At 36.9% G+C, this 26,607-nt stretch overlaps 1 pseudogene; it reads right to left on the bottom strand.

Annotated features, from left to right (window-relative positions):
- Positions 1-255: 255 nt before the first annotated feature.
- LOC132161212 (divergent protein kinase domain 1A-like) lies at positions 256-25,801 on the bottom strand (annotated as a pseudogene).
- Between the last annotated feature and the right edge of the window lie 806 nt (positions 25,802-26,607).

Genomic DNA, 26,607 nt, shown 5'->3' with positions numbered 1-26,607 from the left:
TTTGTATTAGGTTCAGAACTTTTTTTTTCTCTACCAAATAGTTATATGTATACACCTTTAAAATAAAAGTCAGATTTAAAACCTGGACCATGAGTAAAATAAAATGTATCATTTGTGGCCAATCTTTAGAACTCATAAAAAATAAATTACAAATCAAATATATATATATATGTATGTATTGTTAAAGACAATTAATTGTTAAAGATTTCTAAATTTGTTATCTTTAGACTGCCATAAAATAAATTTTGTTAAAAAAAAAAAATGTGTCAAAAACAGGTCATCTGTCTCTGTTTGAAAACCTTTGGACTAGACAGCCTGATTGTCTCAGTTTCCTGAACATGAATCCGCAGGAAGAATTAAAATTTGGCGTTTTCTTTTGGCAGTGGAGGACATGCATTAGCAGAGGCAGTATCTCTCTGCAGCCTAAGCTTTTATAATTTGGGACTGAGTCAAGATTGGGTAATGTAACAAAACAAGGTGCCACAAAGGCTATATTGACAGTACTCTGCAAATGCAGGCCAGAAATAAAAATATATAATTACATTAGGCAAATCATGGTTGCTCCGATACCAGTCTCTTGTTCATATCTCATTTGTTCTGTATAAGAACAATAACTTAGTTCTATATATCATTATGAGTCCTTCGTGTGAGATATCTTCTTCCAAAGCAGAGTTTTGAGGTTGTTGAGAATCAAGGAATGTTCCATTTCCATCTGTTCGCTGTTGCCTTTGAGAGCAATGCAGGCATACAACTGTTTGTCCAGTTCATCTTTAATTTCTGATGGTGCACCATACAGAAGATAGTCCTTCAGTGTGCTACACACTTTTGCCAGATTAGGCTGTGTGACCTCCGTAGTGCAGCGGTGCTTTGTGAGATCACAGGAAGTGAGGCAGTCCCGTCCATACATACAGTCAGTGTCCTCTTCGCACCTCTTTTCACGCATCACTTCCTGAAAAGTAACTTCGGGAACAATACGCCTTGCGTCTACCACCTTTATATCGTGGCGCTCTGTATAACCAAACCCCGTAGCACTTACGTCGCACATGAGGAAACTTCCAAATGTGCCGTGGAAGAGGTCCTCAACGAGCTCAAACAGACCAATGGCTATCTTAGCCTTGCGAGGCCATGATGGGGCAGCCCACTGGTCGATACTCCGTCGCAGGCTAGCTGGAATCCACAGCTCTACCATCCATGGAAGGCTGATGCCATAGAGTGGTACGTAAGGCACCTTTTCCATCACATACAAGTCCCCACAGAAGCCCAGCAGTCTGGGAGTGTGCTCTCGCTCCTGCAGCACGATGGAGAGCAGGAAATCATTCAGCTGCAATAAAGCCCAAGCTGAATGTGCTTCTGACAGGGAGATCTGTCCATCCCTGTTGCTGTCTGCAACTCCAAGTACAAGGGTCACCAAATCTGCTAAGTTGGCTTGGTCTCCTGCTTTTGCCTGCAAGGGGAAAAAGTTCCATTGTAATGAGTTAATAATAGTTGAAGATATGTCTTAGTATATAAAAGTTCTTCCAGTCTATGAAAATAACTTTCTTCATGCCTAGTTCATGGAGAATAGGTTATGCATGTCTTACATACATTTACAGTTCAAAAATGGGTTAAAACTGTAAACAAAAAAAATTGCAACATCTTCAGACCTTCAGCTCACATACTTACATAAGTGCAGATGTTTTAAAAATTTTAAATTAAAATTATTAAAATTTCAAATATGTTATTTAATACCACTTAATGTTTTTTTTTTACTATTATTATTATTATTATTATTTATCATATTAATGTCTCAATCAAAAATTTACTAGACAAAAATGTGCTAGACCACCTATAGCCACCCACAAACAGAGAATATTTCAGCATAGGAAAAGCAGATGATTTAATAATTATATTTAATAGAATACATTTGCATGATCATCACAGCCCCAAATATTTGCAATATGCCACAGAATGTGTTTAAACATTCCTGCAGCCTAATAGATTATTAAAATTACAAAGTTATAACAAAATCTGCCAGGAGCTGGTCTGAGCACACTCAGGTCTTATTCTGCTGGATCTATCTACAGTTGTGGCCAAAAGTTTTGAGAATTACATAAATATTGGAAATTGTAAAAGTTGCTGCTTAAGTTTTTATAATAGCAATTTGCATATACTCCAGAATGTTATGAGGAGTGATCAGATTAATTGCATAGTCCTTCTTTGCCATGAAAATTAACTTAATCCCAAATAAACCTTTCCACTGCATTTCATTGCTGTCATTAAAGGACCTGCTGAGATTACATTATGAGATTACATTTCAGTAATCGTCTTGTTAACTCAGGTGAGAATGTTGACGAGCACAAGAGCTGGAGCTGGAGATGGAGATCATTATGTCAGGCTGATTGGGTTAGAATGGCAGACTTGACATGTTAAAAGGAGGGTGATGCTTGAAATCATTGTTCTTCCATTGTTAACCATGGTGACCTGCAAAGAAACACGTGCAGCCATCATTGCGTTGCATAAAAATGGCTTCACAGGCAAGGATATTGTGGCTACTAAGATTGCACCTAAATCAACAATTTATAGGATCATCAAGAACTTCAAGGAAAGAGGTTTAATTCTTGTAAAGAAGGCTTCAGGGCGTCCAAGAAAGTCCAGCAAACTCCAGGATCGTCTCCTAAAGAGGATTCAGCTGCGGGATCGGAGTGCCACCAGTGCAGAGCTTGCTCAGGAATGGCAGCAGGCAGGTGTGAGCACATCTGCACGCACAGTGAGGCCAAGACTTTTGGAAGATGGCCTGGTGTCAAGAAGGGCAGCAAAGAAGCCACTTCTCTTAAAAAAAAACATCAGGGACAGATTGATCTTCTGCAGAAAGTATAGTGAATAGACTGCTGAGGACTGGGGCAAAGTCATATTCTCCGATGAAGCCCCTTTCCGATTGTTTGGGGCATCTGGAAAAAGGCTTGTCCGGAGAAGAAAAGGTGAGCGCTACCATCAGTCCTGTGTCATGCCAACAGTAAAGCATCCTGACACCATTCATGTGTGGGGTTGCTTCTCATCCAAGGGAGTGGGCTCACTCACAATTCTGCCCAAAAACACAGCCATGAATAAAGAATGGTACCAAAACACCCTCCAACAGCAACTTCTTCCAACAATCCAACAACAGTTTGGTGAAGAACAATGCATTTTCCAGCGCGATGGAGCACCGTGCCATAAGGCAAAAGTGATAACTAAGTGGCTCGGGGACCAGAATGTTGAAATTTTGGGTCCATGGCCTGAAAACTCCCCAGATCTTAATCCCATTGAGAACTTGTGGTCAATCCTCAAGAGTCGGGTGGACAAACAAAAACCCACTAATTCTGACAAACTCCAAGAAGTGATTATGAAAGAATGGGTTGCTATCAGTCAGGATTTGGCCCAGAAGTTGATTGAGAGCATGCCCAGTTGAATTGCAGAGGTCCTGAAAAAGAAGGGCCAACACTGCAAATACTGACTCTTTGCATAAATGTCATGTAATTGTCGATAAAAGCCTTTAAAACGTATAAAGTGCTTGTAATTACATTTCAGTACATCAAAGAAACAAATGAAACAAAGATCTAAAAGCAGTTTAGCAGCAAACTTTTTGAAAGCTAATATTTATGTAATTCTCAAAACTTTTGGCCACGACTGTACAGCTTTTGACAATGTGAATCATCTGATCCTCCTGCTGCCCTCTCATCACTGAGCATCACAGGGATTCAACTTCACTGGTTTGAATCCTATCTAACTGGTATGTCTTTCAGGGTGGCTTGGTGGACGGGAAGTATCCAAAGCACATCAGCTGGTCACTGGCGTTCCTCAGGGATCCGTTCTTGGTCCCCTCCTCTTCTTCATATACACTACATCACTGGGACCCATCATACATGTCTTCTCCTACCATTGCTATGCTGATGACACAAAGCTCTATCTCTCCTTCCAACCAGATGATCCAACAGTAGCTGCACGGATCTCAGGCTGCCTGGCGGACATCTTGGCATGGATGAAAGAAATTCGCCTACAGCTCAACCAGGCAAAGACTGAGCTTCTTGTCTTCCCTGCCATTCCGACTCTACAGTATGATTTCACCATCCAGCTATGTTCAATTACCCCATCAACTTCGGTCAGAAATCTCGGTGTAATCTTGCAGGTTTGCATTGCACAACACCACAAAGATCAGGCCCTTTCTAACAGAGCATGCTGCACAACTTATTGTCCAGGCCCTTGTCATTTGTAATTGTAAGTCGCTTTGGATAAAAGCATCTGCAAAATTACTAAATATTAATGTAAATGTTAAAAGCGCTGTTTTTAAAGGCATATAACATTAAAGCAATATTGTATTTCAGAACAGCATGGGATTAGAGACCTTTAGATGGTTGAAGACCATCTCTTTGAACTTCTCCATTGATGTCCCTTTGGTTGGCCTGTTAAAGGAGGCGTATTCTTTTCGGGGCTCCAGTTCTGTACCCAAATCGTAATGAGGGTCCTCCTCCATCTGGCACTTTATGATTCCTTCCATATCCCCCCAACTGCCAGAATATACCTAAACAAAGGAAGTAGCAAGAAAGAGAGAGCAGATGGATTTTATTCATCCTTACTCTCCTGATACTCTGCATGCAAATAAATGTATGTGCAGACCCGGATAATCAAAAGCATGGTTCAGTAGACAACAATTTTTAAAAGATCAAACAAGTATTACAGTGTTATATTAAGAAGCAACTACAATCTGTTGTGTCTGACCTGATTGCCGGGTTTGGCAGATAGACACTTTCCCAAATAAAGAGTGTCCTTCTCACACAAGCTGCTGCAGGCTGAACCATCGATCACCCCCTTCTGGAATTTATTGCACTGGAAGACATGAAGAAACACATACATCAAAATCTTCCACAACCAGTGTTGGGAAGGTTACTTTGGAAATGTAATAGGTTACAGATTACAAGTTACCCTGTTTAAAATGTAATAGTAGTGTAACTTTTTCAATTACTTTATTAAAGTAATGTAACTAATTACTTCTGAGTACTTTTTGATTACTTTTCTAAATTTGTGAAAATTAAAGAATAATAAATAAAAGCATATACATCAACTTAAATACAGTTATCTAATAAGCATGTGACGTATTCTGTGTAATAAACTCCTGAAACATTGGTGTTTTTTTAAACTGCTGTTTCTTTGTATATGATGATAGTTTTCTCAAAATAAGTAAAATGCACATGAAGTGACACAGAGCAGTTCTAGAAATTATGTTTATGTGCTCGTGTACTCCTATATTGAGGCAGCAGAGGTTTTAAACACTGCGAGCTTCAGTAGGCCTATGTGTAGTAAATGAAACCATGTCTTTGCCATTAATTTACAGGAGGGGCGGACTGGGAAAAAAATTCAGACAGGAAAATTCAAACTCATACAGACAAATTCATGGACAAAACTATTTTTTATCTATTTTAAATCTTTAATTTGGGGACATGCAAAATAATTAAAAGTTCTCTCCTGAACTGCACCTTCACTTCCATTTTTCTCTTCAGTCTATTTATTTTGCGCCGTTATCCATCTCTCTCATGACTTTAATACTCAAGATTGAACAAAACTATACTTTACAATACAATACTCTACAATACTACAATATCTTTATAGAAAAATCCTAATACTGTACACGAGTCATGTTTTTCCCTTACAAAAAATTACCATGCTTTTATTAGCCTATATAAAAGTAAAATAACCTTGTTTAATTTTTTTTTTTTTTTTTTTTTTTTTTTTGCAAATGGATTTGTATTTATTTTTAAATAAATACATTTGTAAAATAATTTTACATTTTTGGTTATCACAGTTAAACAATAGTAACCATTTTCTCTGAATTTATAGTTTAATATTAATATGTTAATTTTCGTAAGGGTTGTTTTGTTGTCTGTCGTAGCTCCCCCTAAACCTATAAAATAAATCTGAATTTTTTTTCAGCTAAATTACTACTGTAACATTACAACAGATAATAATGATGTCCTTTATGTAGTATTTTGAGTGATGACTGATGAGCAACGTGCTGCTGCTGCTTGATTAAAAAAACAAAGACAAAAAAGCATCTTTACAGATGAAACTGACCTGAAACCCTGAACAGGAGTTCTGCTTCTCTCTCTCTCTCTCTCTCTCTCTCTCTCGCATTGATTACTCTGAGTCTGATCCAACCCGTTTGGCGGAGGCGCGGAGAGCGCGCGAGTCATGACTACAATTCATGACTTATTAGAGATTTAATTATCAAATGGCGGATTCGCAAATGATCGCTTTAGTACATTCGGCAGGCAATTATACAATAATGATATTAAATAGTGGGGCAAAATCGGCTGCCAGGCCACCAGGAATTGTCCCGGTTCTCCCGGTGTCCAGTCCGCGCCTGATTTCCACAGACACGCAGAATGTGCAAGTCATATATTGCATTTTTGGGGCTTTATATTCACAGACACTAGTCCATGTCATGTTTTGATTCAAGTGTACTGACCTACTTTTGATTTAGTCATCCAAAATATGGCATATTCCGTCCGCGTTAGGCATTCCGTTTTTATGACTGGATTCTACGAACCAGACTGTGTTTCCGCATCCCGGAAATTATTAGGGCGGTATGTCTCAGAATAGTCAGCGCAATTTGGTAAAGAAATCAGTTAAATCGGTATGTGGATGTGTGTAAATATTCAAATGTAATCCCCTTTGTAATCGTTAAAAATTTAATAAGTAACTGTAATTTAATTACTCATTTTTTCGTAGTAACTGTAACTAATTACAGTTACAATAATTTTGTAATTAAATTACGTAACGCCGTTACATGTAACTAGTTACTCCCCAACACTGTCCACAACACAGTACTACCCAAAGATTGCCTGATCCATTTCTTTAGCCAGTGTCTCTTTTGTAATCACTCTCCTCTAGATGGCTCCCTTTAGTAAATAATGTTTGCAAAGAGGATTCAACAGCTGTAGAGGTGCACCCAGTAATTTTGTTTCCTCTTTAAAAATCAAATACATATCCACAGCATCGAATCAGCATTAAAATGTTGTGCTATTTTGTTCAACAAATACTTAACATCTAGCTAAGAACTTAAAACTCACAATAGAGTTCTTGCACTCATGTCCACGGCACAACTCTGTGTATGAAGAGTATTCCACGTACACTACCCAGCTTCCCACGAAAACAGCCAACCAGGAAAAAAACAGGTACTTCATGTGTAGGTAGGAGAACCGGGCCTGTGCACAGACAAATAGACCATGTAACATGCAGAAAAATGCATTCCTTTAACAAAATATCTCCAAACATTAACTGAAAAACCTGAAAAGTGGTTTTGTTGATATTCATATAGGTATATTTTTCATTATAAAACTATTTATAATAGATGCTGAAAACTTTGACTGTTACAGACTATGCAGTGAAGGTTTGATTTTAGTACTACACTCTTTAAAAGAAAGGTGCTTCACAATGTCATAGAATAACCTTTTTGTCTAAATGGTTCCATAAAGAACCATTAACATATGAAGAATCTTCCTGTATTACAAAAGGTTCTTTGTGGCAAAATAAAGTTCTTCAGATTATAAAAAGGTAAGAAAGAGATGGTTCTTTAAAGAACCTTTGACTGAATGCTTCTTTGTGGAACCAAAAATGGTTCTTCTATGGTTTTGCTGTGAAATAACCTTTTAAGCACCTTTATTTTTTTAAGAGTGGAGGAAAATTTGAAGATGCTAATGTGTGCTGATTATGTGCCGATACAGTTTGCTGTAGGTTCTTGCTGTAGGTCCTCAGTTTGCTGTAAGGGGCAGGATTGCTAAAAACCAGATGAAAGCAACACAGCTCATTGAAAAGACGTTTTAAAAATCTAGGTTTAAGTTCCACATGTTTAGTGCAGTTTCTGTAAGATTTTTTTTATTAATCATAGCTTTCTATTTCAGCATAATGCTAAAATGTATGCATTGTACTGCGTAACTGAACAATATCATTTATTTCATTGATTTAACCTATGAGGTACTAAACCCAGGAAAATCCTATCATCTTTTATTTATGTGTGACCTTTTAAAGCTCAGAACAGTAGGAAACTATCATCTTGACAGCCACACAGGATGTGATCCACTATAAATAGCCCCCTCACTTCAGCCACTGAGGGCACTTTATGAAATATAATTTTCTTCTGATTTCTAAAACAACCAAGGTCAGAATTTATCACGAACTTATGATGCAAAAAAAAAAAAAAAAAAAAAAAAAAAAAATATATATATATATATATATATATATATATATATATATATATTTTTTTTTTTTTTTTTTTTTTTTTTAATCCTGACCATTTTGCTTGAGTGGTTGAGTCTTTTACAGTATTGTTTTTTTTTTCTGTTGGCAGAACATTAGAAGCAAAGCCGGCTAATGCATGTTACAGCTTTAATCTTCAAAATAAATGCACATTTTGAGAGATGTACTGTCGGGACTTAGAAAAGAGATTCCAAATGAGGTGCTGGAGTCAACGTGGAGTCAATCGCCTGAAACTACAAGCAAACATTTGCGTGAGCGGGGTAGCACACTGACAGCTAATTTCAGCAACACTGTGGCCCTCTGTAGTCCGACTTTTCCTCGTCTGCAAATCGGAGCTGATAGAACTTCTCCTCTGTCATGAGGAGGAGGAATGGGCCCTTGTAGCTGAGCCTGATAGCCTGCAGTAGCTCCATGAGAAACACTGTAGATCTGGTGTCTATTGTTTTGTGTTTTAGGAAGCACTTTGTGTATAGCAGTTGTTTGCCGAGCACTTTATCACCTGTATTCAGAGTTTAAGTTGATCATCATGCAAACACATTCACCCAGGTCAACAAGAGCAAAAACAAACAACAAAGGAAGAAGACGACAATGTGTCGTGCTAACATGACAGATGAAAAGAACATCTCCACTAACAGAACTGAAAAATAGAGCTACAGTAATATGACTGGATTACCATGGATTTTAAATCAGATAAGTATGAAAGTGCAATGCCCACATTGAAGCCGAATAATGAAAGCCATGAGGTGATGTAAAATATGGTGACAATATCTGACTCTTATTTGGTTGGAACTGGAAAACACAGTTTCTCAGTGCAAACCAAACCTCAGAGGAATAGTATGCTGAACTTTGCTCAGCTCAGTGCAAACAGCTATACTGCTTGTAAAATTTATAAGAAATGCTAAATTATTAATCACAGCAATTGCAGCCATGCATCTCTTTATTAATGTAGCTAGTGTTTAACCATTGTGCGTATGATAGACCTAACCAGCACAGTACAATCATTAAGTAGAGAGAGGTCACATGATGGTATAGATATGAATATACTGTATGAGTTTTTAGGTTCAGTCTCAAGTTCAGATGTTCTCCTGGTGATCTGTACATATAACTTTTTTCTTCTTTTTCAACGAATTCATTTATTATTTATTCTGTGCTTGAGTGCGAATGAGGTCAACATTGCTAAATGTGTTTGCAGACCCACTTTATATGAGCAGGCATTAACTACTATGTACTTATATAAAAAAATAAGTCAAATGTACTTATTGTGTTAATATTGTATTGCAAAACATGGTAGCACTTTATTTTACTGTCCTGTTCCTCATGTACATACTACATACTTATTATAGTTATTACAATAACTAGGTAATAACTAGGTACTAACCCTGAACCTACCCTAAACCTAACCAAACTCCATGTAGTTACCTTGTATTACAGTACTTTCTTTGGTAGGTATATAGTAAGTACATATAAGTACACATACAGTAATATAAAGTGCAACCCAAAATGCTTTTGCTGCTATTGAGGTGGGATACAGGGAAGGTTAGAAACAGGTTTGGTGCTATGGGTAGGTTTAAGTGTGGGTCAAATGATGAGATTTAAATGTTTCCTTCCTCTTTGGAGTGTTAAAAGCTTTTGGTGCATAATGAAGATCTGTAAAGTTGCAAAGACTAAAGTCTCAAATCCAAAGAGATATTCTTTATAAAAGTTAAGAGTCAACTTTGCCTACCTAAAACGGCTCGTTCTAACACCCCCCCACATGTCTACATCACGATGTGGGAAGATTTGCATAATGCCGCCCAAATGTTCACGCAAGAAACAAGGGGTAACTTTCATTCTCGCTGTTGCAGCTGCAACTACTTTGTTTGACCTTCCAAAAGAGGACACAACTAGAAATCAGTGGTTAAGTTGTATTTACAACACTGTCCCAGAACAGTTCAACCCAAATATTCAGATGTGTGCAGTGCATTTTACTAAAGACGAGGACTGTTTCCTGGGAGAGTACCCTATAATGTCAGTGTCAGTTTCTATAAAGTGGTGCAATTCCAACTTTGCAAGGACAGTCTGGCACTTCTGGAAATACGTTGTCATATTTAAAGAATTTGCCACTGATGATTTAAACGCAAGTTTTGATTGGTTTTATTTTTAAGCAGCGCAATATGCAACACAATGTGTAAAAAGACAGTATAAGTCATTATAATCATGCAAGAAATGCCTAGTTTATAATGGGTTTTATTGTTTTTGTCTTGTCATGCAGGGATACGGCAACACAGTATTGTAAGGGGCGTAACATTTACGTCACACGCTTGAGGAATTCGGCCAATCACAACACACTGGATAGCTGGCCAGTCAGCATACACCTCGCTTTTCAGAATGATGAACTTTGTACAATTTTATGCGTTTCAGCAAGGTGGGGCATAGAGGAGAAACAATAATGTACATTCTGTGGAAAATAATGTGCTTTTTGAACCTTGAACGGCAAAAACACATTGCATTACAAATACACAAAATAATGTTCTTTTTAGCAACAATGTCATATGACTCCTTTAAAGTGTAAGGGATGGGTCAACATTGTAATTAAATGTATGATTACAGATGTAATTACATACAGGTATTATTTCATATAAGAGCATTGTATTTTTAATAATTTATGTACCCAATAAGTGCATTTTATCAACTCATTCATTTAAATGTAAGTAGTACATACATAGTTAAGGCTACCTAATATAAAGTGGAACCATGCTTACTTCACTTAAATCTGTATATATCACTGTGCTGGTGAGGTACTTGCAAAATTGTAGTAGACCAATAAATCATCATTTCAAAATGGCCAAGAATTGCATTAGCTAATAACTTAGCTGACTGACATAAAAAAAAGCACACTGTTTGTGTCAGATCAGCTTGATATAATCATATTTTCTGTTCTAAGTATATTTATTGATTTTTTTGTCATAAATTCTGTTAAGATGTTTATATAATCATTGATTGTATTATATTATAGTGTAAAATAACCCACATGCAAATAAGCTATTAAATAATATATACACACAACATTTATTTATTTATACTTTTTACAGAGAGCGAGAGTGAGATTGTAGTGATTATATATAATACAGGCACACAGTTGATGATGGTTACATATTGTTGTTATGCTCCCATTTGCCCTGCAATCTTTAATTGCTCTAGAGTGAATGATCTCATACCATATCAGTAATAGTTGCCAATTATGCATACTGCAAGAGCTTAACCGACAAATAACAGACCTCATGGAGCCTCTTATTCTCTCTTTTAGTGATGATGAGACATGAGTTTGACAGTGATGGACTTTCCTTTTCTTCTTCAGTCAATTTGGCTTATGGCACAGTATACGAGCTCTCCAGTTTCTCTCTTGCACTGACATTTTATCTCAGAGAACATCCAAATTTCTAACTAACAGTAAGCCTCTTTTAATCAGCCTCCTATTTCATGGTACAAGCCCGAGTAAGATTTAATCTTCCCTCTATTTTGATCAAGTAAATCCAGTTATTTTCAGAGCCTGGAGACGTACAAACACCAATATCCTACCCCGAGCTGATCTAAACCAATAACCAAAATGCCAATAATATAAAGAAGATTGATTTCAAGTCCCGACTGGCCGGACCAAACCTCAATCTCTGAACTGCCCCTCCAGCTTCCAATTGAAATTTTGGTCAGGTCCAGAGAGTCTAGTGTGGCTACAGCAGAACTGAGATGATCTGTGTTTTTTTTTTAACTACTCATTTTGAAACGAGGTCCTTAGTCACCCTATCATTGGTCTTATCTGTTAGTCTGCCTCTAATTTAATCTGATACCCCTCTCTCTTACACTGTCTCTTTCTTAAGTGGCTCCCCTTAATGACAGGCCATCACTCCCTTTTCGCTTCAGGCACTCAGCGAGATGCAATTCTGCCATTTCTATCTGAGAATCCATCTTACTCTACTCTTTAAATCTCATGCCCTTCAGGGTCTCTCCCCCCTCACCACCATCTCAAACTCACTGCCTCACTAAGCCAGGATGACAGGCGTTAGAGAGTTGTGGCAGGTCAGCGTCCTGTACAGCCTTTCATACCTCGCAAGGCCCAGAGGAGCTGTCACCATGGCAATCGCCTGACAGAATGCTCAGTTTTGTAGGCAGCCAGTCTTCCCCGACCCCAAAGTCAAGGTTTTGGGAGAAGAGGTTTATTCATCAAACCTAAATCAGTTTCCTGCTTTCACAGTCTCTCATCACTGAATTCCTCCCACTGCCATCCTCTTCTTCTTATTTGGCTGATGTCTGTTGGCTTAAAAGTTTAAAACGATTTAAAAGCTTTATAATTCTTATACCTAAACCATATCTGGTGCTATTTGTCTTCTGTGAATGTCCCTATGACTTACTACTGATATTTAAAAGATTATACAAATATTGAGCAAAATATTCAACATTGATGCAAAAAAAAAAAGCCCTGTTGAATGGTGGAATTATGATGTCCACCTTTTTATTGTATGATGACTTCGACTTTGAATTATTAATGAGTTGAACAAAATGTACTACTGAATGTACTGAAAACAGTTAATCTACCATTTATACATATATCTCTCTATGTACTGTATCTCTATCTCTTTCTCTGTCTATGAAGTACCATTCAAAACTTTGAGGATGGTACAAAGTTTTAATGCTTTTTGAAAGAAGTCTTTTATGCTCAAGGCTGCTTTTATTTGCTCAAAAACACAGTAAAACAATAATATTGTGAAATATTATTCTAATTTGAAATAGCCACTTTTTACGTTAATGTGTTTTGAAATATAAATCAAATATACTAATTTTGTGCTCAAGAAACAGTGAAAACTGTGATCATTTTTTTTCAGGGCTCTCTGATGAATAGAAAGTTCACAATAACTCCATTGATTTCACATAATGAATCTTTAATCTACGTAACAATATTACTTTATATATATACATATATATGTATATACTATCTGTGTGTGTTTGTGTGTGTGTGTGTGTGTGTGTGTGTTTATGTGTGTGTGAAACAATTAAAATATAATACAACTTCTCAAATTTTCTATATTATTTCATTATTACTGAATGGGTATCTGTATTGATTAGTAATACAATAATAAATAATTATTCATATTTCTCAAGGTTGAAGCATCAGTTATTAAAAGGGATAGGTCGCTCAAAAGTAATTACGCTAAATGCAGAAGAAAATGAAATCATGCAGGTTTAGAACGTCTTGAGGATGAGTAATTGATGACAGCATTTTCATTTTGGGGTGAAGTAAACCTTTAAGAATCTGCCATTGAACAAAAAAAAAAACCAACAGTAAGCCACACCTCTTCATGGTAGTACCCCAATATCAATTTCCAAAAAATTAAATTCAGCCTCAAAAGGCACTACTTCCTCAGAATGACCAATTTCTCTCCAGCACGATTCACAAAACTCAGCTGCAGGTAATTCGTTTAATGTCTCCAGTTAGCGCTTTGCATATTTCTGATCTTCTCACATGCTCATTATGTTCTCACATATTGCTGTAAACTGCGAATACACTCACATCTTGTATAATGAGAAAAGAGCTAAGAAAGCCTGACAAAGACTTTCCAAAGATAACGAGAGCAGAGATGATCAAATCAGTCAGTCCACAAACATAATTAAAACAGTTAATCCGATCAAGTCTTATCTTCCAGGAATACATAACCTTGTTGCTATGAAAAACAAACATTACCCATTATGCCCTGGAAATACTTGGTAAAATGTACCCGAAATCAAGTTAAACGGTTATTTTTATTTTTTTTCAGCGAGACAACACAAATAACGTACTGCTTCTTGCGTATCAAGCAGTAGCTCATATATCAAACATAGGGAGTTTGACATATAGCTTTTTAGTTTGCCACTCGGGATGATGGCTCTCCCACTTGTGACAGGAAGTGTTTCCATGGCAGCACTTTGAATTAACAGAGGATCGCTGTGTCAGAAAGCTCTTGTAGTTTAGTAGACTGAGATCATGCTGGTCAGTGGACACATGTCTGTATGTGTCAAACAGTATTTGGATGCTCTGCTTCTGTGAACTCACAGGCGATGTGGCAAAGACAGTGTGAAAAATTCAGCAGCGGCCCCCACATCACTCTCAGCTCTCAGGCGAACTGAAGACTGTGTGGAATTTCAATCACAAGACGGAGAGAAAAGTCCACATAAGGCTCTGCACAACATGAGTCTGTGGCTCAGCCTTTTATGGGGGAGTAGATAAGGCATAGAGGCGCAAACATTTTATTATGCATGTGTGGAGGATGAGAGCCACGTTAGGGCCAATGCACTTCATTACAACTTCCATTTAATACTTTGGATAGCTCTAATATTATAATTATTGGCTTTAAGAACATGGTTCTGTCTATCGGCACTTTGAGGTACACTAAGAGCCTTAATTAGATCGCTAATTGATGATGTGTTAGTACATCGTCACTGAAATAGGTTAATGGTAAATAAGAGTGTCCATATTAAAAAAAGGAAATATCTATTCTAGAAAGGCACTTTTTGTATTCATGTTTTGTTACAAATTAATGATTAATATAGTGTAACCATCTTGAACACATCAAAAAAAAAATATATATTTTTTTACATTTAATTTCCACAATAAAAAGCCTCTTTACAAGATTATGAAGCAATGCATCTTTTTTTTTTGCACCACAAATTTAATGTCAACACGACTTTGTTGGTCATACCAAGATTTTGATAAGCAGTTAGCAAAGTAGATTTTTATTTTTATTTTTTTATATAAGATTACACCAACTAACTCAGCATAAATGTAACATTTTCCATATCTATTTTTTTTAATTCATGTTTAATCAAAATGTCATGTCTCAATCTGACAGGGTGAAACAGCAGACTTTTCTCTAGTGATTTATGCTGAACATCTTCAATCATTTAGTATTGCCCTTCCTTACAACTGACTGCAGGCTTGAATTCAGATCTGTCATCTAATCAACAACATTATATATATATATATATATATATATATATATATATATATATATATATATATATATATATTCTTTTCTGATGATCCTTTTTACCCGGATGTACATCACGATATAGAAGCAAATATTTTGTTGATACTTTCCATTTCTACTTTGCAACTTTTTTGTTTTGCTTCAATAATTTCATTCTCAATATTCCATTTTGATAACAGTTTCTGAACATAAATCTTTGATAAAAAAAAAATAATTTTAATTTAGATTTTGTATAAATGTGTAGTTAAAGTTAAACTCTATAATGATGGATTTGTTTCTTACAAACACGCATCTTTTCACTTCTCAAGATGTTAATTTAGTAGTGTGGATTACTTGTGGATTATTGTGATGATTTTAATCAGCTGTTTGAACTCATTCCGACGGCACCCATTCACTGCAGAGGATCCATTGGCTAAATCTCAAATGGCCTGAGAGTGAATACATTTTTTAAGCTATTTTTGTTATTTTCAGTTATTTTTTATGTAACTTTCAGTTAATTCATTTGAGCTTATTATCTTTTTTTATCCAGTTTGATGTGTCAGGCAGGTGGTAATGCTTAAATAAACAGGGCAATGTTTTGATAGCTCCACAAAGCCACAGTGTTTCAGCTTTTTGGGGAAATCAGCCAATTACTTACTTTTAGCTGTCTCTCTATAATTAACTGGGATAGTGGATTGTATTTTGAAAAAACTAAATAAAAAAATCAGAAAATACAAACTTCAACTTTAAATGTACAACTAAAAGCTTACTGTCTGCATGAGGTTCATTTTCTTTGCTGCCCTCCCATGAGTCTGTTTTCACCTCGATATGCACTCAAGCGTGTATGCACACAAGTCTGTTTAAACCAGTAAGTACTCCAATCGTTTGGCTCACTGAGACATGCTGTAATGCTCATTGCCAAAATGCATTGTATTCCAGATCGATCCTCTTGTAACAAATGTATCCCTGCTCCATTACAAGTGCAGCACTTCACAAACAAAGCAACCCCACACCTGACCTTTTCAGTCAATGCAGAGAGACATTAATTTCAACTCAGCTAATGTGGCATGTTCATCCTAAGGACAACATCAGCCATCACCAAAGGGAGAGCCAAACAGAAGTAGGTAATGAGAGGTTATTGATTGAGGCTTTGTGTCTGCTTTTCATTAGTGGCTGAGTGAGTGAAGACCAGTGGCTGTGGAAAAGGTGGGCAGAGACAGTGGTATCCCAATGACCCTCAAAGGCTTTCATCTAACATTTTAATCAGAACTGTTCTACAGACATGCAAGTTAAGTCTGCATCTTCAAAGAACCACTGCTATTCTCAAAGCTACATTCAACCCACTGCTGACCAGCCTGAGAATAAGTGAATCAGGGTCTTAGAATGTTAGTCAGGGTTTTTGTTTGATCATTTAGTTTTTTAATTTTCACTCTGCTCGCTCACTCTGACCCTGAGAACAAAATTTTGGGGCTTGCTGTCCGATATTGTTGCCCTATCAGTCAAAAACAGTCCTTTGCAAGGTGTGCATCACATTGTGACAGGACAAAAGTACTGAAATGCTAAACAAAATGTAAAGGGATGCATTTTTTTAAGTGTGTTTAAAATATATATATATACTATATCAGTTAATACATATCAAAATCATAATAATTTTTTGGCTTTGCTATGTTCTCTTAATATTACTTTTTTACATCTTATGGGACCATTACAATTTAGTCAGAGAAGACAAAGGAGCAAATGCTACACAATCAGTGCACTAAAAATATTTTTTATGCCATTATTTCTATATAATAGACAGTACCATTAAAAAGTTTGGGTCTGATTAAAAAAATAAAAATAGTTTCTAATAAGTCTCTAATGCTCATTAAAGCTGCATTTATTTGATCAAAATTGCAATTTTATTGTGAAATACTATTACATTAAAAAAATATATTTTCTATTTTAGCATATTTTAAATGTAATTTATTATTGCCATGACAAAGCTGAATTTTCAGCACTCATTACTTGAGTCTTCAGGGTAACACAATCCTTCAGAAATCATTCTAATGTGGTTTAGATCAATTTAATGCATCCTTATTAAATAAAATAATTGATTTTGATATTTTCAATAGTAAACAAGTCAATAATATTGAAAAAAAAATTTAGTTTGGGGACCAATTTCATGAATGCTAATAAGTAACTAGATAATAGTAGGAATTGGTCCCTAAACTAAAGTGTTACCTAAAAGAAAAAAAAAAAAAAACTACTTCACTGTGACTGGGCAGGCCAGGTTTCTGAATACCAAAAAGACACCACTGACATGCAAATGTGGACAGTTATATGTCATAATATATTTATCTAGCCAATTTATTAAAGTTACAAGCCATTCTTGCAGTTTAGATTCAATAGAGGTCTATTTTTAGTGGGATGAGACGTTTTGAGTTCTGCAAGATCAAGATAAATTTATGATATCTGAAGGGCCCCTTTAAACAATTTACCATTTACCAAAACGTATCACAAAACTGAAGTAAACTGATCCGCTATCACTCGTTTTCTTGAATCATCTGAATAAGCAATAAACCATTTTGTTTCTGGAATATATGACTGAAGATTAATCTGCCAAAAGCTGTAATGTAAATGTGAACGTAAAAGATTACGCTGTCTCTCCTAAGGCTTTGACAGCTTGTTTGGTTTGACAGCAGTGTCTCTATTCTGTGTGAGATGAACCACAGAGGGGCCAACACTTGAAAGGTCCACAGAAGCTTACAATGTTATCAACCTCCTAGTGCAAACAGCTTCAAGCATTACTCTTTACTCTCCAAAAGCCTATGATTTCAGGTACTCTGCAAAAATGTTCCATATATAATAGGGGCATGTCTGTTGCTTTTAATCCTCAAGCTCCTCAGTGGCTTGTGAGAGATGATAGGACGGAAGAAGCGGATCAAGTGGGGGAGAATTTTTTTCACTGACACTTGTTTTCATAGCTTGCTCTCTACTCATCCATAATTCATGATCATAAAGCGATTTCTTGCTGCCTTCTCCCTAATGCCCCCCTCCCCTTCAGACCAATGAATGACGGGTAGATGGAAAAAGCACCAAAAAGAGCAGGGAAAAGTGACAAAGACAGAGCGAGAGTGAGAGAAAGATGGCTGCTGTCATGCATGAACTCAAAAACAAAAAAGTTTTTAATGACCTGAATTGTAGAGAAAACATTTACATGAATATTCTCTCTCTAAAGGAAATATATGGTGTGAAGAACAAGAAAAGGCTTCTCTGGTGCATTCTGGGTGTGATGGGAGATAGTGTTAGTTCCTGCTCTGTTTCTCTCTCTTCCTTCCTCTGTTTCTCTGCTCCCAAGAGGAGGCGTTCTGATGGAAGCAGACGTCACACAGGCACTGCAGGTCTAATTTGACTCATCTCTGTGAGAACAACCAGCAATCAGGAACCCTATCCCGTTTCTCTCACTCCTGTTGCCCCACGGGACACATTCATCTGCACACTGACTCAACACTGCAATAGTCCAAAATGTTTACATCAACCTAACACTGGGACTCAGGAAGAGTGGTAAAAGTATAGTTCAACACGAATTCACATGAAAAAAAAAAAATGTTTAATGTGCAATGACGATCAGTTGCTCCTTGTTCCACTGCGCAGTGATGTGTGACTCCAACAGCAACAAATAATCTAGACATAGAAACATTTTGTTCACTGTATCACAAGCTGTCGTTTCAAAGCAGCTGCTCTTTTATGAGATAGAAAAACCTACGTCATGAATGTTTCTACTGTTTTTTATTTTTCACATAGTGTTTCCACACAGGGGTCAGATTAAATACATGTAAAATCCTAATAATTATCAAACATGCTTGAAATAGTCAGAAATGTTTTGTTGTGTTTTCTCCCATGTGTTCCCTGTGACCCAGTTTTTTCCCTCTTGTTGATATGTCTTTGAATTCACCTTTGACTTGTAATTACCCTTTGTTAAGCCCTGTATTTAAAGTGTTGGCTTCCTTTTCTGATATTAAACATCATTCTGTACCTGAATTTCTCTCTGTGCGGTACTATGTGTGTCTCCTGTCTGCCCTGTGTTCCCTGCAGTTTTGGTTCATTAAAGACTGTGACCCGTAACAGAACCGGACAACACCGGACCTACAAAGAAAAGCAAAAGTGTGAAAAGAAAAGTGTGTTTTCCCTTTCGTTTTGATCAGTGTTTTGTTTTTTGTTTTTTCCCCATGGAACCCCTCGCCGCTTTGTTCACCTTCCTAGCCTGTAAGGACCTGCCCTTCTTGGGAGTATGCGGTTGAGTTTAGCCAGCTTGTGGTTTTCATTTCGTACAATGATGCTGAACTCACTGTTCTGGATCGGGGCTAATAACCACTGCCCCATCATGTCTGGAGAGCATCTATCCCTGATCTAGAGCACAGCCAGACCCAGAGCAAAGCCCACCAATGACAGAGAGCACAAACCCGACCACGACCGTCGAGCTATTGCCAAACAGAGCGACATAGCTGAAGATCGCCATGGAGCTGGATCTGCAAGTAATGACAGACCAGGTGCGAGAGCTGGCTACAACACCTGCCATGAGTCAAAAGGCCGTAAGATCGCAGAGAGGAACTCCTCCAACTGAACCATGGCTAAGGGTGAACGTATTGTGGATCTGGGACTGTGGAACTCGAAAGGAGAGTTAATGGACTTATATGCCGACCTGCCCCCACTCCTACCTCCTTCACCTTAGCCCTCTATCCCTCCTGTTCCCGTGTATGGCCTAGAGAGGAGGCTCAGAAATGCCCACCCACCCTCCGGCTACTGCTAGTCTCCATTGTTGGCATGGCTGGAGGATACCTTGCCTCCGCATCAAGCGTCTGCCTCCCAAAGTCCGCATCGGCCCTTTGACCCAGCGGCTCCACCCTGGCACCTAGCTCCCTCTTCTCTGCTGTGACCCAGCAGTTGACTGGCTCCACCGGGATCCCTCGTCCCTCTGGCTCCGCCTTGGTTCATCATCGGTCATCCATCACCTCGGGACTCCTCTGGCTGCACCTCGTCTCTTCGTCTCTCAGGCTCTGTTAGGCTCCTCTTTCCCTTCGGCTCCTCCTTAGTCCTCTGTCACTCCGGCGCCACCATGGACTTCCGGATCCCCACCTCCACCTCGGTCGTCTGAGTCATCTGCCCCGCCTTGGCCCTCTGGATTCTCCTTTTTATCCTGGCTCATCGGCTTTCCATCTCCGCCTCAGGCTCCTCCACCACCTGCTCCACCACTGTCGGTCGGCCCCCTGGAGTCTTCAGCCCTTCCACCATTGCTTCTCCCTCTGTCAGCTCCAATGTGGATTGCCATTATGGCTGAGGGCTGGGTCCTGCCTGGCTCCAAACCCCTCTTGTCTCCTCCCTGACTCCTCCCTCCATCGTCTCCACCTATAACTCTGTCTGCCGGCCCCCTCCCGTGTGCCCGTCCTCCTTCAGAGCCACCTCTCAATTTCCCACCCGCCCCTCCCCCAATTGTATCTATGGCGCAAGGATGCATCTTTCGAGATCGGGCGATATGGCGATATGCCTGTTTTGTTGTGTTTTCTCCCATGTGCTCCCCGTGACCCATTTTTTTCCCCATAGATGATTTGCTTTGGATTCACCAGTGTCTTGTAATTAACCCTCGTCAAGCCCTGTATTTAAAGTGTTGTCTGTCCCGTGTTTCCTTTTCTGATATTAAAGGTCATTCTGTATCTGAATGTCTTTCCTTGTGGTACTACTGCCCAACACAGCAGACCTGTGACAGAAATAAACATGAGATGATATATATATATATATATAAATATTAGAATAATATTTTTAATGTGAATGTAATATATTTATATATGTCAACATATATGTCAATAAATTAAAAAAATATTTTAAATATAAGAAAAAATGCAATTGGATAAGTATTAACTTTTTGGATAAGTTTTTAACTTTTCAGAGAGATTTAGAGAATTGGTCTCAGGTGAAATACATTGTAGTGTATTTTGTGAATTTCTTGATCATCTTAATGATCAATATTTTTTTATTTAATACCCTAAAATAATTCACCACAATAATATATTATGCACTCAAACTGTCTTCCTGCTGTCCTCGTAATATATATTTGATATTTTTAAACATAACCTCATTTAGCATGTGACACAGTTCCTCTAGGTTGGACTGGAAGCAAAGAGGACCAACCTGACACTCATAGTAAATAGGAGACCTGCTTTTTTATTCCCAAAAGAACAAATTGGAGGAGAATGGTCGTCTGACTGTGACAGAACCCTAGGTTTCTTGTTTACGACAAAACAGGTGAATACTAGGATAAACTCTAAAAAACATTGGACAGTAGGTTAGCTACACAAGAAACAACTAGGCAGGACAACAGAGGAATTAAAACAGTTTATACAGAAACTAAGCAGGCACATATGTAAATAGGCACTCTGGAGGCCATGAAATTTTAAGGTTCTTTTCTGATGCAGTAAAATCCTTTAAGGCTAGAGGCGCTCTTTTTTAAAAGCATCCAAGATCTATTTTCATCAAATGATTTCTAGATGTAGCATTCCTCTGCTCATACCACATCATGATATCATACGGTTTTATCCAAAATAATAGAACTGAGTCATACTGAGTCAGCCAAATAAGAAACATGATGGACATATCTTGAAGCATTTCTTTTATGTTGGTTGATAAAAACCAAATCACTGCTTGCAATGCATGGAACTGCAATGCTGTATATTTGGATTCTTATAATTAACACTAAAACAGCTGATTCTTTGTCATACACTTGCATATGAAAAGTGTAATGAAACTAATACAGGGTGAGAATTGAGTGAAGAAACGTACCTTCCTACGGGACCAGAGACCAGAACTCTACAATACACTGCAGTGGGGTAACTGTGTCATTTTGTATTGGGCTGCTCATATTACTTTCCCGCTTGTCCTTGATAACTGAAAGTTTGTCTGGACTTTCTGTCTGAAGGTTCCCTATGGAGTCTTTTCTGAATGTCCTCATTCCCTCATGACTGGGTGGTCACAATGATTTAGTCCCCAACCTTTGCAAAAAGAAGGATTTTAAAACCAGTCTCAAAAAACCTGCACAAGAGTAGCTTATCACAGAAGACATCTGAGTCTATGAAAAGCCTTTCCAAGAAAAGAACAAATCTATTAACAATTGTTAGTAATTAAATCTTTATATTTAATTTGGTTTCATCTGTTTTTGAAAAAAAAAGTTTAAATCAAATGACGTTTTATAACCATTGAGTAAAAGGCATAATATAAGTCATAAAAGCTAAAAAGCTTTTAAATATATTTTTCATGTTGAAAAGCATTTTTACTAATTCCACAAATATCATATGTTTTTGAGGGCTATACAATATGATATTTTACAACCAGAACTAGCTTTTCCATTTCATAATATGGTCAAATTATCTGCTTTTTTACACAGTTATGAAGGTATTGGGACCTCTGACATCATTTCCTGATTTATGGTTCTTTCAATGCATGTTGTTTGTATGACTTTGATTTTGTAGAAATTTATTTTTAATCACGTTTTTCTTCAATATGATATCAAGACAGTCTGTCACTGAAATATTTAATGTTATGGTCCCCCCATAATTTAAAAATGTATAACAAAAAAAGAAAAAATAATTTTATATATATAAAATATGTGAGGTGTATTTGAGTAATTTTATACTTTTTGTAATGTATTTCTGAATAAATTAATACATTTGGACAAAAATTATGTTTTTGTAAAAGTGCAGATGTCTTGATTTAATTATCGTTCTTCTAAATGTTTCTGTAACTTGAGAACACTAATAAAAAGCAAAAGCAAAGCATAAATCTGTGTTCACATATATTATATTTATTTGGATCTTAGTCCATCTTAGTTATCTTGTGGGGACTCTGTAACTGAAATATGTGAATCATGCCTCTGACTGAGAAAAATGTAGAGCAGAAACACTCACCTCCTGAACAATTACTATTGTGTCCCGAAGCATTTAGTCTCAGTAACCTCGTGAATTTTATGAGGCAAGCTTTTCTAATTCCTTCCATATAATGTATGAAAGCATAATGCTGTTTTTTTTTTCAGAATAAATTCTCTGAGCGCATGACTTCTAAATAGAATGCCTTATGTAGATAAAATAAAGCATTCTATTCAGAGTTCATCCATTTAGAAAGGACAGTATAGCTCCAGAGGCCAAAGTATCACAGCAGATGCTTTGGGCATATAAACAGATTTATAATATAATATGGCTCCTATAAAAATGAAATCTGCTCAGAGAGCATCAGGATTTAAGAGAGATGATGTTGTTTGAACTATATTTAAAATGAATAAAAGAAATGAAAGTGAAGTCTTATTCACAAAGAACAGCCATCATTGTTTCAGTCTAAAATAGTGTGCAAGGACCAGGGCAAAGCAGTGATTATCTAGATTCATTTTGCTCATAAAACATCTCATATCTCACGTTCACTTTCTCCATCAGTCTTTCAGTTGAGGAAGCAAACAGCAGAGAGTAAGCCAGACTCTGGGTGAGAGGACAGTCAGAGCTGAGGAAGTCTCTAAGCTGCTGAAAGCAAGCAAGATTATGGTCTTCAGAAAATACACAAAATGCTGCCATCCTAGTCTGAATCGCTCATGCCTCACACCACAACGCCGATGCCATTTCCTTTATTCTGAGGGATGTGAAAAAAATTACTGTTTACCACAGGTTTCACCTTGTAGCACGAGACTTCTACAGCTAAAAAAAAAGTGTTTCTTTCACACAGACAACATGCACTGAAAAAAATAAAATCTGTAAAAATTTGGCACAATGTACTATATTAATATTAAAGAATTTTCCATATATATATTACAGGTGTTTAACCTGTATTTTGCATTTTGCACTTCATTGTGTTGTGTTTTAGAGTAAACAAAAATGTCTGTTAAAATTAATGGATAATGACCTTTAAAAAAACTGCTTTTATTTATTTATTTATTTCCCCCCCACAGTGTAGAACAGCTGGATGAACTATCAGTTATTCACAAACTGAAGAGTGAGGAAACCAAAGAATGAGAAAGGAATTTCTATATTTTATATATATATATATATATATATATATATATATATATATATATATATATATATATACATAAAAGTATGTGTGTGTGTAAAAATGTGTGATAAATGCAATTACCAATTTCATATTCAATTTCTTCTGATAATTTGTGTAGGTCCTGCTAATCTGTGATATTTCAAGCCTACATATCTACATGGTTTAAAAGCCTTAATACTTTGCTGCCAATAAATGATAAAAAATATTCATATGAGCATAAACAGGTTGGTTTTTATGATGCAGTGAATGTGATTTTATAACATTTCATAAGTAGCCTACATGTAAAAAAACAAACAAAAACAAAACATTGTCATACAGTGCACACCTTAAAATCAAAAAGTAGTTTTGTCAATTCAATTTATGTGCAATTAGTCCATATTTCTTAAACCTTCTACATGTCAAGGATGGAAATAGTAAAGGCATTAATAGCGTCACATCCTAAAGGCATATTGGGCTCTGTGGGAACAGTTCTGCAATTACACCAGTTTGCACCTTCACTGCTGTTATGTGTTTAAATATATACTTTTTAATTATTCTTTTAATATTGAAGTGGAATTCACATCAAAACTTTACAGAAGCCTTATTGAAGACTCCCACAAGTAGGCTAATGTAGCAGTTCAACTAGGTTTATTATTCTCTTGAGTTAAATTAAATACATGAGCTTGTCTTGACGTTGCTCAGTATTAATAGAAGTGTAAAATGAGGTCGTCAGTCTTTGACGCACATGAACACAGCGCCCCGATGAGTTTGGGAATTCATGGTTTATATTTTACATTACGTTCTTGGCAGGTAGGCTAAGAGAAATGTTTTCAGCAGGACTATAAAAATGTTATACAGCAGCGCGGTTGCTATAGCAACGACTGACCCGACGATGGATAAAACGCAGCAACATCAGTTCATCCATCACATCCTTGAAATCCACCGGAGAAAAGCAACGGATACAGTAGCAAAAATGGCATTTCGGTATTTTTTGTAGGCTAATGCATAGATAAAAAAAAAATAGTTGAAAAGAGCCGCTCGATCCATTCAGTCGTTGAATTAAAGCTAGTTAGATGGAGTAAAGCTTATTAAGGAAGAGATGATGCCTTCAAAAACTTGAGTCCAAACGGGATAACAGCTTCCCCCCTCGTCCATTCAAATCTCACACACAAATTATTCCAAATACACAGATGGCTAAAGCGAAACACTTATGAAAAAGTTGCATGCGATGCGTTTTGGCGTCTTACCTGGATATACACGGGTCGCTTCAGCCAGATCCACGGTGTCAGACCTCGTGCCATGATTGAAACACCACATTTCACAGCACTAACCTACCACAAATACATCATCAGTGCACGGCGAAAGCTATTTAAAGAATGACAAAACACAAATTACAGCAACCAATGTCCTTTACCAAGCCAAGGTCTTTCTCGCCATGGGGAGAGAGGATGATGAAGAGTAGTGAGGCTCCTCAGACGCCGCACCTCACGCGCGACGACCAACATCTGCGCTCACATCCACCGATGAGAAAGAGCACGCGCACCACACTCACGATTTACGACAAACCTGATTAACTCTGAGGAAGTTTGTGCACGTTAACAGGGCTTTGGTTCTGTTCGTGTCGGATAAGAAGGTTCAGGCAGGTGGACTTATGTTAGTGGTCAGTATTTTTCTCCAAATAAGGTCTCTGTTTACTCCACATAAATCTCGCCTTTCTAAACATTTCACCACGAATAAACACATACACTAAGTGGAACAGGCCTATAACTTACTATTAGGGTTTGCACACACTATTAAAATTAAAAGTAGCAAGTATGAATTGCCTTAAATATATTAGTCAAATCATATTTTATTTTTGTTTTGTTCTCCTATTAATATTTTGTTTAATAAGAGATTATTTACAATTTGAGTGTAGTGATCACTTTATACTAAAAACAATATTTTTAATAAAAAGAAGAGTTTGTCCATGTCCCTTGAATGGTTGTTTTATGTATTATTTATCATTATATATTTTTTTTATAAGTTGTATAAATGTTTCATTGTCATATGTTGTCATGATTTGTGTGTTCTGCATTATGTGTCCACCCTGTCATCTTGATATTTTACAATAACATTTTAAATAACAATTCAATCAAAGCTAGGTGTGGGGGCAATAACATGCAAACAATATGCATGTTATTGCTATCCTAATAATAAAAAATGCATTTGCAAATTGTATGAGTTTTTTTAAAAACACATGGTTTACATAGTCTTTTATGTATTTATAATTTGAAAGCAAACAAATAATCCTGTTTAGGAAAGGGACATCATACCTTTCAGAAAATAT

This window comes from Carassius carassius, chromosome 17, assembly GCF_963082965.1.
Source record: "Carassius carassius chromosome 17, fCarCar2.1, whole genome shotgun sequence".
In the NCBI taxonomy this organism is placed as follows: domain Eukaryota; kingdom Metazoa; phylum Chordata; class Actinopteri; order Cypriniformes; family Cyprinidae; genus Carassius; species Carassius carassius.
Note: the sequence above shows the minus strand (reverse complement) of the source record. Positions and strands in the feature narration are given on the sequence as shown.